The 17828-nt window shown below is 46.2% G+C and overlaps 1 protein-coding gene across 3 annotated transcripts in view; it reads left to right on the plus strand.

Annotated features, from left to right (window-relative positions):
* The window catches only part of ATXN1 (ataxin 1), a 447406-nt gene that overhangs the window by 295208 nt on the left and 134370 nt on the right, over positions 1–17828 (plus strand). For all 3 annotated transcript variants that reach the window (XM_075314725.1, XM_075314727.1, XM_075314726.1), the window contains exon 4: positions 17631–17690. The gene's annotated coding sequence lies outside the window, so the exon portion shown is untranslated. The remainder of the gene's footprint in view (positions 1–17630; positions 17691–17828) is intronic.

Below are 17828 nucleotides of genomic sequence, written 5' to 3' on the forward strand. Positions count from 1 at the left end.
TACATATGTACGCTTGGACAGTCGGGAGAGTAAGTCGCTCCCAGACAATAATTCTCTGATCCCACCGAAATCTCAGGCTTCGATGACTATTGTCTGGTGGTGCATGGTGGGTCACAACATCATTGACAACCAGCTATGTGTTGCGCTCCCTACATGTTATACAAGACCGGCTCTGATTTGGCAAAGCAGAGAGACAACCCCATGACTGCCGTAATAACAGTCACACAACCTGTCAGATAGTAGAAAGCAAGTAAATATAGCACTAAATAATATAAAATTCAGCTTTATCTCTATAGGTAAAGATAGCGTTTGGAGCTGTAGGATAGACAGTGTGTAATAATCAGATATGCCGGTTCAGGTCTCCTCAGCTCTGCAGATGATCCATGGCTTTATACAGGCTTTTGTGAGTAAATGCCGGGGCAGATCTAGAACAGATAAATCATATATAGACATTCTGTGTAATATATTGGGCTTACTAAGAAAGGAGAGATGATTTGCTTATATCCTGTTTCACATGCTTGTCATAGTTACCACACATATACTCTGCGGGCAACCTAGTGCCGTATATGAAGGGCTTTGCTTGCCTGATCTACAACCATTTTCTCTTAAGTAGATGATGGGAAAATGGAGGTCTGAAAGCTTGTAAAATACACTGCAATGAATAAGGTTCATTGTCCATGTGAAGAATCATTATCCTGATAAAACTCATCATTAGATTTTTTTACTTAGTGGAAAAAAGCACATCTCAATAACCCTGTCATTTTCCTATATTTAACTTAACAAGGACCTATTACTTTGTTACCTGGCCAAAATCCCTGTGCTCCCCTGAATCTGCCCGTTTTCCTTAGGCCTCTGCCACACTCACGTGAAAATCACGCACGCGCTGAGACACGTATTTCCCCTGCGTGTTGTGTGCAGGTTAGTACGTGTCTCTGGTACGTGCGGGCCACGTGTGTTCTCCGCATGCTATCCATGATAATATACGGAGAACAGGTTATTTACATACTCACGTAGTCCTTCCTGCTGTCCGTGGTGCTGATCTTCGGTCTCCAGCCCTCCCGTCTCCCCGCTGCTGCTGCTTCCGGCCGCAGTGAAGTGAATATTAAATGAGAATAATGAGCGGCGGTCGGCAGCAAGAGGCAGCAGCGGCAGAGACAGGAGGGCTGGAGAAGGTGAGTTAAGGTTTTTTTCTTTTTCTCTGACACGTGTGTTTTTCTCCGGCGCGTGTCACACGGGACCGCATCCACACTACATCTGTGTGGTACGGGTGCGGGCCGTGTGACACCCGTGCTGCCAGAGAAAACGTGGACATGTCAGCGTGTAGAAAAACGCACACACATACAAACGCACACGGACACACGTTCCGTGTGGTTTTACGTGTGTGTGCCTGCTACAATAGGGTAGCATTGCTGAACGTGTCTCCGTGCCGCCGGTATGTGCAAAAAATGGCAAACACGTACCGGCGGCACGGATGTGTGTCGCAGGCCTTATGATGTTTTCAAATTTGTTTGCAGGGAATTTGCTGCAGAATCTTCAGTGGAAAGAATCTGCCATGTCTGTTCTGTCTTATATTTGTAAAGTTAGGACTTGTGTGCGCACTGCATTTTTGCCGTGTTTTTTGGTGCAGTTTGTTGCCCAAATCTGCATGTCCCTCCTTCTCCCAGCAAAATCTATGAGAATTCAGAAAGGCCGTGTGCACATTGCTTTTTTGTCTTGTAGTTTTGGGTACAGAAAAAGCAACAGCGAGTCAATTATTTGATTCTTTGTGCATTTTTGTTCTGTTTATTTTTAGCCCTTCCAGCCAGTGAATACACTAAAAAACACATGGTACAAAAACGCACCAAAAAAGCATAAAAAACACATCAAAATGCACCAAAAAAATATGCTTTTTTTGGTGCATTTTTCGGCCACACGGTGCAGTTTTTAGGTGCAGAAATGTTCTGCTTTTCTGTAGCGTGTGCACATACTCTAAGGCTCCATGTGAACTTGCTGTATGTATATAGCTTGTATATGAGTTGTAACATCAGAAGTTCCAGTGTTAGGCTATGTGTCCACGTTGCTTTTTACCTGCTTTTTTGCTGCTTTTTCAACTGCAGCGTTTAATGCCAAAATGGATGTGTTCTGCTTTTCAAGCAAAGTCTATGGGATTTTGGTTTTCTTGTTCACACTATGCAGTTCAAACTGCAGCCTTTTTGTGGCAGAAATTTGGGCAAAAACTCTGCTATGCAGTTCAAAACTCAAATGGCAAAAACAATTGACATGTGCCATTTGTGGTAGCCATTATTTTTTTAACACTATAAGATAAAAAAATCCAACACACTGTGTTATGTCTAGTGCAGGGTCTGCGGGGGAGTGCACTACACAGCCAATCAGAGACTACTCATCATGCACCTCCCTCTCTTGTTCCAAATTAAGCATCAGGGCACGCTCAAGCGTATGAATCGGACGAGAGTAATGCGAGAAAATCTCTCATTGCACTCGGACCAATGTTAGTCAATGAGGCAGAGCAGTTGGTCAGCTTTTTTCTCATCCAGATTCTGGATGAGAGAAAAGTCACAGCATGCTTCGATTGTCAGCGAGAGACATGTCACCCACACCCATACAAGTCTATGGGTGCAAGTGAAACCTCAGACTGCACTCAGATGATATCCATGTGCAGTGCGATAATCGCATCAGCTGACAATGGAAGAGATGGAGAGATTAATCCCTCCCTCTCCTCCGCAGCTGTGATCTGATTGCAGGACTGGATCACAGTTGCATGACACTTGGCTCACGCTGGCAGCACAGCAAGATCCGAGGGTCAATAGCATATCGCATCTGACGCACTCGCATTGAATTCCATACCATCATGTGAATTCAGCCTAACCTAGTGTATCAGCTGCATTTGGGGGCTTCCACAATGAAGGAGAATTGTAAAAGTCTGTGCACCAGAAATTGCTAGTAGCATCCTCGTTGTCAAAATGAAAGCAGCTACCCGGCGTCATTGTAAGACTATTTGATAAATCCCTCCTATTGCACTGATTGACAGCTTCTCCGCTTCCTCCATTCCGAGAATACAGTCGGGTGTTCACATACATTATCCTACAAGCAGTACCTGCAGTTAAGCAGCAGGGAATTACATGTTTTCATTGCCACTTTCTTATCTAAATTGCAACCATTCAAAAAAGGGAATGATTGCGGCAATATAATTATGTTAGGCTAGGTTCACACTTCCGTTAAATTGTATCAGTCACAATCCGCTGCTCTGGTAAACAACGGAATCCATTTAGCGGATTCCGTTGTTTCCATAGACTTGTATGAGCGGCGGATTGTGACTGATGATGCTGCGTTGCACCCTCCACCCGACTGATCAGTCGTGAAACGACTGACCGCTGGGCGGGAGGAACGCAGCCTGTAACGTTTTTTGAGCAGTGCAATCCGTCGGATTTCGCTGCGCATGCGCTCTGGCTCCCTGCACACGTCACCAACTTTGCTTGGTTACCCGATATTTACCCTGGTTACGGTGCAAGGAGCCAGCGCTAAGCGGTGTTAGCCCGTAACAAAGGTAAATGTCGGGTAACCAAGGTAAACATCGGGTGCTTTGCTTTACCCGATATTTAGTCTGGTTACGTGTGCAGGGAGCCGACACTTCCACGCTCGGCCCTGCCCCCTCCCGCACTCCGCACATGTACACACACACACACACTCACACTCACACTCACCTGTCCCCAGCCATGCAGACCGCAGCACTGCCACTGACATCCTCAGCGCCTGGCTCCGCCCCCGCTCGGCTCCGCCCCCTCCCGCTCTCCGCATGTGTACACTCACACACACACTCACAACGCTCACTCACAACACTCACTCACACACTCACCTGTCCCCAGCCATGCAGACCGCAGCACTGCCACTGACATCCTCAGCGCTCGGCTCCACCCCCTCCCGCACACAACGGAGTCCGACAATGAAATTCTTTTCATTGTCATCCATTGTACAACGCATCAGTCACATGCGTCAAGCGACGCATGTGGCTGATACAAAACAACGAAAGTGTGAACTTAGCCTTAGGGAACTGCTGATGAAGCCATTTTATTATGTTTCACAATTGTGTTTTGCAAAAGGAAAGATGATTCAATCTTATTCCAACTGGATCTTATTGAAAAAAAGAAAAGTTTTAACCACCTTCTTCACGTTCCATCTTCTTCACGATAAGATGGTCAGATAAATATACAAGCATACAAATTTGAAATGACAAAGATTTATAAAATAATACATATTCTAAAGTTAATTAACCTAAAGAAGCAAATAGGCAAAAATGCAGCAATATGGCTAAAGGAGATATACAACTTGTTGGTCACCAAAAGAGAGACCCCGGAGGTAAGTATGGTGAGGTATGGAGCTTCATCACAGAATATACTGAGTGGGATGGTTCGGTGAGGGGCAGTGACCTCCCTGAATGTAACCGTATTAGGGGGCCAGTACAGCATACTAGATTGGTAGTTTCATAGTGCAAAGAAAAGACTGGGGGCAAGAAAGAAGTCATAGGATGAAGTGTCTGCAGAAAACATGCAGCCCCAGCATTAAAGAGATTGCCCTGTTTTAGAAAACATTGGTCCTTAGGCACACCTTGTTAAAAAAAAAAAAAAAAAAAAAAAGCTGTGCACTCTTCATTGTCCCCAGGTCCAGTGCTTAGTCTCTGCTACTGCTCCCACTATCCAATATTGGCAATGATGGTGTCAGCAGCCAATCAGGGAGTTTCATGTCTCTGAGTGTGAGGTTCCGCCGATGAGCTCACTAACTGGCTGCTGTGCTGTTGACCTGATGTCAGCGCCACAGCTGGGGGCAGCGGCAGTGACTCAGCGGTGAATAGAGCCTCTTTTTTTTTTCTTTTATAACAAACTTCACCCAAGGACCAAGATATTCTGAAAGGGGACAACCCTCAACCCCTTTAAAGGAAATCTGTCACCAGGTTTTTGCTACTCCATTTAAGAGCCACATAATGTAGAGACAGAGAGCCTGATTCCAGCGATGTGTCACTTACTGAGCTGTTTGCTGTCATTTTGATAAAATCAATGTTTTCTCTACTGCAGATCTAGCCAGTATGCAGAGCTTGTGAATATGCTGGACTACCTGGCAGCAGGCCAAGTAGCCCTCTAATGATAATCTACTACTGATTAATCAGTGATTTTATCAAAACTACGCCAAGTAGTCCTCTAATGATGAAATGTTTTCTCTGCTGCAGATCTAGCAGTTATTTGAATGTAGAGCAGGATTATAATGAGCTCATGAATATGCTGGACTACCTGCAGCAGACCAAATAGTCCTCTAATGATAATCTCCTGCTGATTAAACACTGATTTTATCAAAATGACACTAAGCAGCCCAGTAAGTGACACATCACTAAGGTGCAGGTCTGTGTATTGTGCAGACTTTACTTTTTGGTAAATTGTCATCTATTACCATCCTAAACTAGAAAAACAATGTACAAAACATTACATACATTTAAGGAATGGGAATTATCTCAGAAATCTCCAGTTGTTATCATGATGAACGAATAGACTAAACAGTCTGGCCATTGTGTCGTATCCATTGTAACTCGCAACGGGACAATACTTTAGTAAATCATGGATCCCCCTCCTTCAAACCTATTTAACCATAAACTACCAGTTACCTCAGTGTAACTTTAGGGATCTCAGACATTCTACTTCTTTACAAAAAACACTTTTTTTCCATTTGAGTTAGGAAAAAAAACAATCGTATGCATTAGATTTCTGAAATCTTGTAGCTTTTGCTGGTACTGTAAAAAGTAGCTTTTAAGTTGCATAAAACTCATCAAAAACGGTTAGAACGGATCCTGCAGAGATCCATTGGGGAAAAAACTTCTGCAAACACAACTTTTTTGTCCGTTGTTAAATAACTGATTTCTGCCGGATACATTTTTTTAACATGGGAGTATATGGAGAACGTTTTTTTTCTTAAAGGATCCATTTCAAATGGAAGATACCGTATATAGCAATCCGTTTACGGATCTGTTCTCCATAGACTCCCATGTTAAAAAACATCCGACAGAAATCATTTTGCCAATGGATCTCTGCAGGATCCGTTCTAACGGATGATTACAGGACATGTGAACTCAAGCTAAGGGTTCACTCAGATTATATTTATATATATATATATATATATATATATATATATATATATATATATATACGGTATCATTCTCATCCTGAAAAATAGTTCAAGTGAAATCAGTTTGGTATTCCGTGTCATGCGAGGGTGCGATTTTTTTTTTTTTTTCTCTCACCTAGCATTCGTATGACATCTGTATACAATGCGGTTATTTCACAGCAACTATTACTGTACAGTCATTTACAGGACCATATAGTGTTCTATGCTACAGAATGCTAGTGTCTCCATAAAAGTTGGACAATTGGACAGCATGCAGATGGTTTGCATGCCGTCCGTTTTTTCCCCCACACCCATAGTCTTGCCTTGGTGAGTCTCGGGCGTTTTACCCCACCATATGCACCATGTGATAATTTTCTCTCCTCAGGCCGGATACAAGTGAGAAACAAAAATTTGCACATCAGAACTGACTCTTGGAATAACACTGGTGTGAGTGGAATATGATTTTTTTTTTTATCAGATTGCACTGATAAAGTGTGAGCGAGGCCTAATACTGAATATTCAGACTGAGATGTGGGGAGACAATGCCATAACTCTAGAGGGCAAAGTTCCACTGCTTATCCTATTAGTGATGATTAATTTTTTCACCATTTTTCCCCCTTTGTTTCATTTGCTATATTTGATAGCCTACTTTTATCACACCAGACGGCCTTAGGCTATGTGCGCACTAGTGCGTTTTACCCGCGGATTTACCCGCGGATTTGCTGCGGAAATTTCTTGAGAAATGTCTGCAATCTTTGTGCAGACATTTCCCAGCAAATTCTATGGTAAAAAAAAATAGCTGTGCGCACACTGCGGATTTTTCTCAAGAAATTTCCTTGAGAAGAATTTCTCGAGAAACTTTCTTGAGAAAATGAACATGTCCATTATTTCCGCAGGTACCCTGCGGATTTCGGCAGTACAGCCTGCAAAAATCCGCAGGGAACCACCCGCGGGCAAATCGCGGCAATTCTGCGGTAATTCCGCGGCTAATCCGCGGCTAATCCGCGGCAAATCCGCATGCGGATTTGGTGCGGATTTTTCCCGGAGGTCCGGAAATCTTTCACTCCCAGAAGTTTCTCAAGAAATTTTCTTGAGAAACTTCACATTTCTAGTGCGCACATAGCCTTAAGTTTTCCCCCGATTTTCGTCTGTTACTTGCCAGCGCCATTCAGTGGTGAGCTATAGCCGTAGGATGCGGTGACTGTGAACGCTGCCTATACTTTTGTGTTTTATCTCAGGGTAAGATCAGTTTTTATGCGATATACTGCATCATTTTCCACAGAATAGAGCAACAAATAATAATGGAGGATTTTGTTCTGAGAGGATTCACCAGGCCTTTTAATGTGAAAAGCGGCCTTTAATGCTGAATGCGCCTGTAGAGATGTAACCCGATTCTGAAGTACAAAGGGATGCTCCGTACTGCAGTCCTCCTGATCGATCGGTGATATAACCGTCCGGTTGTATGGGATGATGTAATGCTCATCAAGTTACCAAGAAAGTGACCTTGAGGGAGATCAAATGGCTGTGCAGGAGAGGTGGATGAATGCTAACTACGTTACCTTGTTCCTTGCTAAATTGCCTATATCCTAATCAGGCTTAAAGTAATCATAGGGGCTATCTATTCGTGAAACAGAAGCTTCTCCATAAGTGCATCTAAAAGCTCGATATATTCACCGGCAATTCACACCCAGGCAAATGGATGGCTTTTTTTCATTGAGTGACCATTTCATTTCCTGTTCTGGAAAATACTCCTACTCAAGCCTGCATTTCAGCATCTCAGAAGAGAAACCCCGGACAGAGGATACAAGACTGAATCCTTTATCGTGGCTGCCAAGTTTCCCTAACTTCCAGAGACAGACCCCGGGTTTCTGGAAATTCCTGGAAATTTTAGTCCCTGGTCTGCCATTAGAAATAACTAACTCCAAAAAATACCTTTTTTTTTTTTAAGTATACTAGATACTTTTGTAAAGTATTTATGATCCCCTTGTATTTCGAAGGATCCATTAATTAACGATATTGTGCTGGGTAATTCTTAGTTCAGTAGGACAGAGTTTCCCATGATAGACTTACACATACAAGAGTCGCTTCAAATATTTATACTGCACAGTACAAGATGTGTGTGTCCGTCTGTGACATAAAGCATACATGCGTGTGTGTTTGTGTGTGTTTGTGAGTACATGTGTGTGTTTGTGTGGACTGCAAGTGCGGGTCAGATCGCGGTGGATGGACGAAACCGGAAGTGTGTGCGGTGAGAATTTCGCTCGTACAGCAAAGCTTGCTCGTAAACCGAGTTACAAATTTACAGAAAGTTTTGCTTGTTAAGCGAAATTCTCGTTAAGAGGGGTACCACTGTATATGGTAAAAACTATTTCCCAGATGGGAAACTAACCAAATGTGTAGGTTCTTGTGGTTAATCAAGCTCCATAAGCAAAGATCTCCTTTCCATTCATTGGCAATCATCTTTCTTTGGCTTCCTTCACATGACAGTGATTCCGGTACGTATTACGTCCGTTTATGCATACCGGAGACACGGACATATGCAAATCCATTAAAATCAATTGGTCTGCGCACACATCAGTGTTTTCACAAGGACAGTGTGTCTGTGTGGAGCATACGCTTGTCCCTGTGTTCCGCACGGAGACAAGTCTGTTTTTCTCCGGCAGCACTGATGTCACACAATGATGTGATCCGAGTGACATGTACCAGAGAAAACATGTGTCTTTGAAATAAAATTATTTTCTTTACTCATCTGTCTCTAGTGCTGCTGTCTTCAGCACTGCTGTCACCTGCTTCCGGGTCCACTCATTATGCTCATGCATATTCACTGCAGTGCAGACCCGGAAGCTGGAGCAGTGCCAGAGACAGCAGCACCATGGACAGCAGCTCCGGCACAGATGACTAAAAAGTTCCTGCTCTCAGTGTGCTGTCACGGCACACGGAGGGCCATATGCACCGTCAACACATCCATGAAAAACGTGTCTGTTTTCCACAGACGTGGTAAAGAGGTCTTACCTGGTGATTCATGTTTTCACTGATAAGTGTCTCTCATGCAATATTCTTTGCCTTCTGTCCAAACAACTGGCATATACAGATTATATATATATACAGTGCAGACCAAAAGTTTGGACACACTTTCACATTCAAAGAGTTTTCTTTATTTTCAAGACTCTGAAAAATCTAGATTCACATTGAAGACATCAAAACTATAAATTAAAACATGTGGAATGAAATACTTAAAAAAAGTGTGAAACAACTGAAAATATGTCTTATATTCTAGGTTCTTCAAAGTAGCCACCTTTTGCTTTGATTACTGCTTTGCACACTCTTGGCATTCTCTTGATGAGCTTCAAGAGGTAGTCACCGGAAATGGTTTTCCAACAGTCTTGAAGGAGTTCCCAGAGATGCTTAGCACTTGTTGGCCCTTTTGCCTTCACTCTGCGGTCCAGCTCACCCCAAACCATCTTGATTGGGTTCAGGTCTGATGACTGTGGAGACCAGGTCATCTGGCGTAGCACCCATCACTCTCCTTCTTAGTCAAATAGCCCTTACACAGCCTGGAGGTGTGTTTGGGGTCATTGTCCTGTTGAAAAATAAATGATGGTCCAACTAAACGCAAACCGGATGGAATAACACGCCGCTGCAAGATGCTGTGGTAGGCATGCTGGTTCTGTATGCCTTCAATTTTGAATAAATCCCCAACAGTGTCAGCAGCAAAGCACCCCCACACCATCACACCTCCTCCTCAATGCTTCATGGTGGGAACCAGCCATGTAGAGTACATCCATTCGCCCCCCGCATGGATTAGCCGCTCGCCCCGGCCCTCCGCACGCATCGCCCGCTCCAGCGTACATTAGCTCCCGGTACACATGTGCAGGCAGCCGGCATACGCTGACGCCTCGCCCGCTCGCCCCCGCCATACTCGGCCCCGCCCCCGGCGGACATAACCTTGCGATGCTGGGATCGTGACGGAGCCGGTGTACACTGGTAACCATGATACACATCGCGTAACTATAGGAAGCGCTTCCCTTAGTTACCCGATGTGTATCATGGTTACCAGCGTACACCGGCTCCCGGTACACATGTGCAGGGAGCCGGCATACGCTGACGCCTCACCCGCTCAGCCCCGCCCCCGGCACACGTTGCCACGCTCGGACCCGCCCCCGGCGGCCCCAGCATGGGGGATGGAGCACGATGGGGGGTGTGCAGCATGGAGGATGGAGCACGATGGGGGGTGTGCAGCATGGAGGATGGAGCACGATGGGGGGTGCGCAGCATGGGAGATGTAACACGATGGGGGATGTGCAGCATGGAGGATGGAGCACGATGGGGGGTGTGCAGCATGGAGGATGGAGCACGATCGGGGGTGCGCAGCATGGAGGATGGAGCACGATGGGGGGTGCGCAGTATGGAGGATGGAGCACAATGGGGGGTGTGCAGCATGGGGGATGGAGCACGATGGAGGGTGTGCAGCATGGAGGATGGAGCACGATGGGTGGTGTGCAGCATGGAGGATGGAGCACGATGGGGGGTCTGCTGCATGGAGGATGGAGCACGATGGAGGGGGTGTGCAGCATGGGGGATGGAGCACGATGGGGGGTGTGCAGCATGGAGGATGGAGCACGATGGGGGGTGTGCAGCATGGAGGATGGAGCACGATGGGGGATGCGCAGCATGGAGGATGGAGCACGATGGGGGTGCGCAGCATGGGAGATGTAGCACGATGGGGGATGTGCAGCATGGAGGATGGAGCACGATGGGGGGTGTGCAGCATGGAGGATGGAGCACGATCGGGGGTGCGCAGCATGGGAGATGGAGCATGAGGGGGGTGCACAGCATGGGGGATGGAGCACGATGGGGGGTGCGCAGCATCTCGGATGGAGAACGATGGGGGTACGCAGCATGGGGGATGGAGCACGATGGGGGGTGCGCAGCATGGGGGATGGAGTACAATAGGGGGTGCGCAGCATGGGGGATGGAGCACGATGGGGGGTGCGCAGCATGGGGGATGAAGCACGATGGGGGTGCGCAGCATGGGGGATGAAGCATGATGGGGGGTGCGCGGGATGGGGGATGGAGCACAATGAGGGGTGCACACCTCCCCCCAAAACACACACACACACACACCGCCACACCCGCACAGCACACCACACACACACTGGGAACCACAAACACCGCCCTACACAGACACTCACACACACACACAGACAACGCCGCACACACCCAACACACAAACACCGCGGAATACATAAATCTACCCACATACCGCGCAACACACATACTGCACAAAACATACCTCCCCCCAAAACACACACGCACTCCACACCCACACAAACCGTGCAACACACACAGCACCACACACACAGAACGCTGCAGACACACAGCGCTCCATAAACAACGCAACACACACAACACAACACACATATAACACCGCTCTCACACACCCCCACACCCAGACAACACACAGAACATTTACAGCGCCCTACACAAACACTGGCAACTACACACAACAACATCTATATATATTTATATAAAACAAAAATCATACATTAACTACACAATACGTAAATTCTAGAATACCCGATGCGTAGAATCGGGCCACCTTCTAGTATATATATAAACCCAAAAACAACCATTGGTGAGGGGGAACAATCCAAAGCAGGGAAGAAAATACAGGACAAAGGGTATGTCCTGTCACGTCTCCACTGGAGTCAACTTCTGCTTCAATCACCAGACGCCGCCGCGTCACCACTGTGGGCGGCGCTGGGTACAAGAGAGCGTACAGTGGCTCTGCTGGGTGCAGGCTCCGCTCATCTGTTAGGCTGGGTTTCACTAGGACCTGCAGTGCCACTGAATGACTGTGGTGGTGTGTGCCTTCCGGCTGGAGTAGCTACCTTTCAGCTGGGGCCAATGGGAAGGCACCACACCTCTCTTATACTTTCTCCCTTCTGCTGGCAGGTGCCAGATATAGTCCTGTAATTCCCTGCTAGACTCTGGTTCCTTGCTGTTTGTTTGTATTCCCGCATATTGACCTTAGCTTGACCACCTGACCACTCTTCTGCCTGCCGTTCCTGTACTTCACTGCTAGTTCCGGTTTTGACCCTTAAGGCCACTTTACATGCTGCGATATCGGTACCGATATCGCTAGCGTGGGTTCCCGCCCCCATCGGTTGTGCGACACGGGCAAATCGCTGCCTGTGGCACACAACAACGCCCGGACCCGTCACACTACTTACCTGCTCTGCGACGTCGCTGTGACCGGCGAAACGCCTCCTTTCTAAGGGGGCGGTCCGTGCAGCGTCACAGCGACGTCACTAAGTGGCCACCCAATCAAAGTGGAGGGGCGAAGATGAGCGGGACGTAACATCCCACCCACCTCCTTCCTTCCGCATTGCGGGCGGCGGCAGGTAAGGAGAGGTTCCTCGTTCCTGCGGCGTCACACGGAGCGATGTGTGCTGCCGCAGGAGCGACGAACTACATCGTACATGCTGCAGCAGCGATATTTGAGAATGGACTCCCATGTCACCGATGAGCGATTTTGAACATTTTTGCGACGATTCAAAATCGCTCATAGGTGTCACACACAACGACATAGCTAAAGCGGCTGGATGTGCTTCACAAATTCCGTGACCCCCAACGACATCGCATTAGCGATGTCGTAGCGTGTAAACCGGCCTTTAGCCTGATATCTGACCACTCTCCCGCCTGACAAGACTGCACAGACAAAAACAAAGAACCATTGCATCCAAATAAAGGCCCGTCCTAATGAAATAAAGACAGACACCATTTTGTTGGCAGATATCGGTCACAGCTTTACTGATATATTATTATTTTACGAACTTTTCCAAACTCATTAAAACTTGTAAAACATATTTTATAAACTTTTTCCAAACTCTTTAGAACTTGTAAAACATAACTTGACTCCAGGTGAGAAGGGACACTCTACCACAGGACCAAGGACTTCCGCTCTCTCACCAGAATGCTGTTGACACATGCTGCTGTGACTTCACTGTACAAACATTTAGAAACTGTTACCAAAAAAGAAAAACAAGTAAAAAACAAGCATTAACAATAGGGAGGGAGGGAGAGCTGCTCCGGATCCTGGGAGGGATACCAGGGGAAGAGGCCGGACACTGGCCCAGACCCCAATATATAGGTAGAAATTACACCCTATAGGTGGGATTGGGAATTCGGGAGGGGCCAGGACGGACTCCCCTCCCAAACACAGGAAGAGCAGGGCCTGGACGGGAGAGGGGGCTGGACAAAAACAGCATTGGGGTTAACCCCTTGCTGCCCAGTCTGGGGCAGTTTCATTATGCACTACACTGCCCACCATTTTTGTCCCTGTTCTACCTTCTGGATTTGACTCTATCTACTGCTCTTCTAAGGACCGCAGTCTTCCGTGGGCAGCGATCACTTGGGCCCTGTCGTAATTTCAAATCCCTGTATAGGGGTTAAAGGGTTGCGAGGTCCATGTTCCTGCTTTGTGGGCAGTTGCCTCTATTCACCTGTTTCACCGATCCTGAGTCTGTGGCTCCAGACAGGCGTCACATCTCCACAACAAGAACAAGCATGCGTCAAAACGTGTACCAGCAGCTGCAAAAGACTACCTCTCTCCACGGTAGAAAAGATTCTATCCACTGCAAGGAAGTGGTGGCTGATGGGCCTTTTTAAGGAGGAGGGGAGTGGCCACAGAAGGCTACATTTGAACTCCAATTAAACAACTTGCAGCAAGGGAAATCTGTCCATTTAATATAGTCTCCAGAGTAGGGAGAAAGCTCAAATAGAAGAACAGTCACAAATCTCTCCACGCTGACAGACAAATGTGACAACACTGGGAGGAATGGCTATTTGGGCACAATTTTTCCATGTTCACTTAGAGGTGCACTCACTTTTGTTACCAGCAGTTTAGACATTAATGGCTGTGTGTTATGTAGAAGGCACTAAAGTTACACTGATATACAAGATACACACTGACTGCTTTGTATCAAAGTGTCCTATCTTCACTGTTGTCTCATGTAAAGAAATGACAAAATATTTACAGAAATGTGAGGGGTTTACTCACTTTTGTGAGATATTGTGTGTGTATATGTATATACAGTATATACTGTATATAATATATAGTCTATTGTATTCGTGAGCCAGCTTATGACATGGAAAGCTGCAGTGTGAAGAATACATAATGTGCTGGCTCTTGCATGTGATGATTCCATTCTACCTCTATTTGGCATCTAATACTACTTACTGTAAATAGCAACCCCAAAAGCCCGTTTATTGCCATTAGCCTATTATTTTGGAAAGGGTAGTATTGCAGCAGCTCAAAGTGCGTTCTTCTCTGATTTGGTTGTGCCCATTTCGCATGGTCTGTATATATTGAAAATATTAATGTTAATTTTTTAGAGTCCACTCTGGATGTAATCGCATCAGTTTACCTTCCTGCAGACAGAGCTTGTGCCAAAACTAAAAGTACCATATAGCTGTCTAACCTCTTTATACAGAGGAAAACTTAGGGGTACTTTGCACGCTGCGACATCGCTAGCCGATGATAGCGATGCCGAGCACGATAGCCCCTGTCCCCATCGCGCATGTGATATCTTGTGATAGCTGCCGTAGCGAACATTATCACTACGGCAGCTTCACACGCACTTACCTGCTCTGGCCGGCGACCCGCCTCCTTCCTAAGGGGGCGGGTCATGCGGTGTCACAACGACGTCACACGGCAGGCAGCCAATAGAAATGGAGGGGCAGAGATGAGTGGGATGTAAACATCCCGCCCACCTTCTCCCTTTCGCATTTCCGGTGGACGGCAGGCGCAGGTAAGGAGATGTTTGTCGGTCCTGCGGCTTCTCACACAGCGATGTGTGGAGCTGCAGGAACGACAAACAACATCGTACCTGCGGACGCACCGACATTATGAAAATGAACGACGTGACACAGATCAGCGATTTTTGACTGTTTCACGCTCGTTCATCTTCTCTCCTAGGCTTTACACGTTGCGACGTCGTTACTGGCGCCGGATGTGCGTCACTTTCGATTTGACCCCGACGATATCACAGTAGCGATGTCGCAACGTGCAAAGTACCCCTTACTGTTGGATGCATATGGCCCCGATATATTAAAGTTGTATGGGTCCCTAAACTCTATGTTCCAGGTGATTAATAGAGTTTTATAAACGGGAACAGATTGTGTGATATGACAATTAATTTACAGAGGCTTTTCTGAATTGTTGGTGGGAATTAAAATTCTGTTTGGGTATACAAAAGAAGTCTGCGGCTTCCCAGACTTTTCTTCTTTCCACTGAATGTCATTGTAAATCTATTCTATGTAATGGTTTCTGGCTATTGAGCAGAGCAGCGTATGTAACCTTATAACGAGGGTGAGCTTTGATAACGAGTAGCTTGTGAAACAAAGCAACATGAATTACTGTGCTGTGTAACGCCTTGACCTATTACAAGGTTTTTTGAAGTAGCTGGAAAAAATGTTATCTTCAAATTTTGCACAATTGTACAGAATTGTACATGGCGCCATGATACCACCAATACAATAGGATAAAGAGTTGCACACAAGTCACAATGTTGTGACAAGCGTGCAACTCTTTATCCTATTGTATAGTTATGTTTTTGAGTCTTGCACCATGTTCACACCATTGGTGTTCCAGACTTAAGGGTACTTTACACGCTGCGACATCGCTAGCAATTGCTAGCAATGTTGCGTGCGATAGCACCCGCCCCCGTCGTTCGTGCGACATTTGGTGATCGCTGCCGTAGCGAACATTATCGCTATGGCAGCGTCACATGCTCATACCTTATCAGAGACGTTGCTGTGACCACCGAACAATCCCTCCTTCAAAGGGAAGGTGCGTTCGGCGTCATAGCGACGTCACTAAGCGGCCGGCCAATAGCAGAGGAGGGGCAGAGATGAGCAGCCGGAACATGCCGCCCACTTCCTTCCTTCCTCATTGACGGTGGACGCAGGTAAGGAGATGTTCGTCGTTCCTGCGGTGTCACACATAGCGATGTGTGATGCCACAGGAACGACGAACAACCAGCGTCATGCACCACCAACGATATTATGAAAAGGAGCGATGTGTCAACGATCAACGATTTTTGACGTTTTTGCGATCGTTGATCGTCGCTCTTTGGTGTCACACGCAACGATATCGCTAACGGCGCCGGATGTGCGTCACTAACAACATGACCCCGACGATATATTGTTAACGATATCGTTGTGTGTAAAGTACCCTATACATGCTTTAGTTAGTAACTCTAATTTTCTATATTGCACTATGCACAGAAAATAAGCACAGAAGGGGTGCCTACAATAAAAATGTATAAAGATATTTTTTTCTCGTTATAAAAAGCCACTCAAACAGTCGCGTTAAATACCAGGCAATGTTTATTTAGGTTCTTTAATCTGCTTTCTTAACCTATTTAGGAAGCTTATTGATCTAAATACTTACAGTACACAGCCGGAGATGTCGGTTATGGATGAAAGGGCTAACTCCTTTAAAATTATGTTGCTTGGAATCTGCAGTCTTATTAATTCTGATTTTGTTACAATCATTTTTTTTACTATAAAATGCATCTACGAGCATTCATATATAAGAAATGACATAGTTTATCAGTAGTGATGAGCGAATACTAAATATTTGGGTTCTGATTATTCGTACCGGACACCTAGTACTATTCCGGTATTCGTCACAAATAATGAACCTAATACAAGTCAATGGGGAACCCAAGCATGTTTCTTGAAGATTTCAGAGACAAATCCTCAGGTTCCCCATTGCCTTGCATTAAAGGCCGCTTTACACACTGCGATATCGGTCCCGATATCGCTAGTGTGGGTAGCCGCCCCCATCTGTTGTGCGACACGGGCAAATCGCTGCCCTTGCCGCACAACATCGCCCAGACCCGTCACACATACTTACCTGGCCGGCGACGTCGCTGTGACCGGCGAACCGCCTCCTTTCTAAGGGGGCGGTTCCTGCTGCGTCACAGCGACGTCACTGAGCGGCCGCCCAATAGAAGCAGAGGGGCGGAGATGAGCGGGACGTAACATCCCGCCCACCTCCTTCCTTCCGCATAGCGGCCGGGAGGCAGGTAAGGAGAGCTTCCTCGTTCCTGCGGTGTCACACGGAGCGATGTGTGCTGCCGCAGGAACGACAAACAACTTCGTTACTGCTGTAACCCATGTCACCGATGAGCGATTTTGCACGTTTTTGCGACGATGCAAAATCGCTCATCGGTGTCACACGCAACAACATCGCTAATGCGGCCGGATGTGCGTCACAAAATCCGTGACCCCAACGACTCAGCATTAGCGATATCGTAGCGTGTAAAGCCCCCTTTAGTTTATTTGTGATGAATATTGGAATAGTACTAGATATTCGGTAAGAATAATCTAAACCCAATTATTTAGTATTCACTTATCAGATGTTACAAGTGTGAATTGGGCTGTAAGTTCTTACATTATTTTGTCTTTTATTTTAGTTTTATGAAGAAGCTGGAACTTCCTCTATCTGAGACACGGAAACAGATCTTCTAATACCGGTAGGTAAGGGATCAGCATGAAAAATCTTCAGCAACAGATAAGAGCAATGCAAAATTGCACATAGTTGCCCACCAGGATGAAACATGGTTCAGATGTCATACGTCATTTCTGTTACCTTCAATAAGCACTACCTATCT

The sequence above is a fragment of the Anomaloglossus baeobatrachus genome, chromosome 6, assembly GCF_048569485.1.
Source record: "Anomaloglossus baeobatrachus isolate aAnoBae1 chromosome 6, aAnoBae1.hap1, whole genome shotgun sequence".
In the NCBI taxonomy this organism is placed as follows: Eukaryota; Metazoa; Chordata; class Amphibia; order Anura; family Aromobatidae; genus Anomaloglossus; species Anomaloglossus baeobatrachus.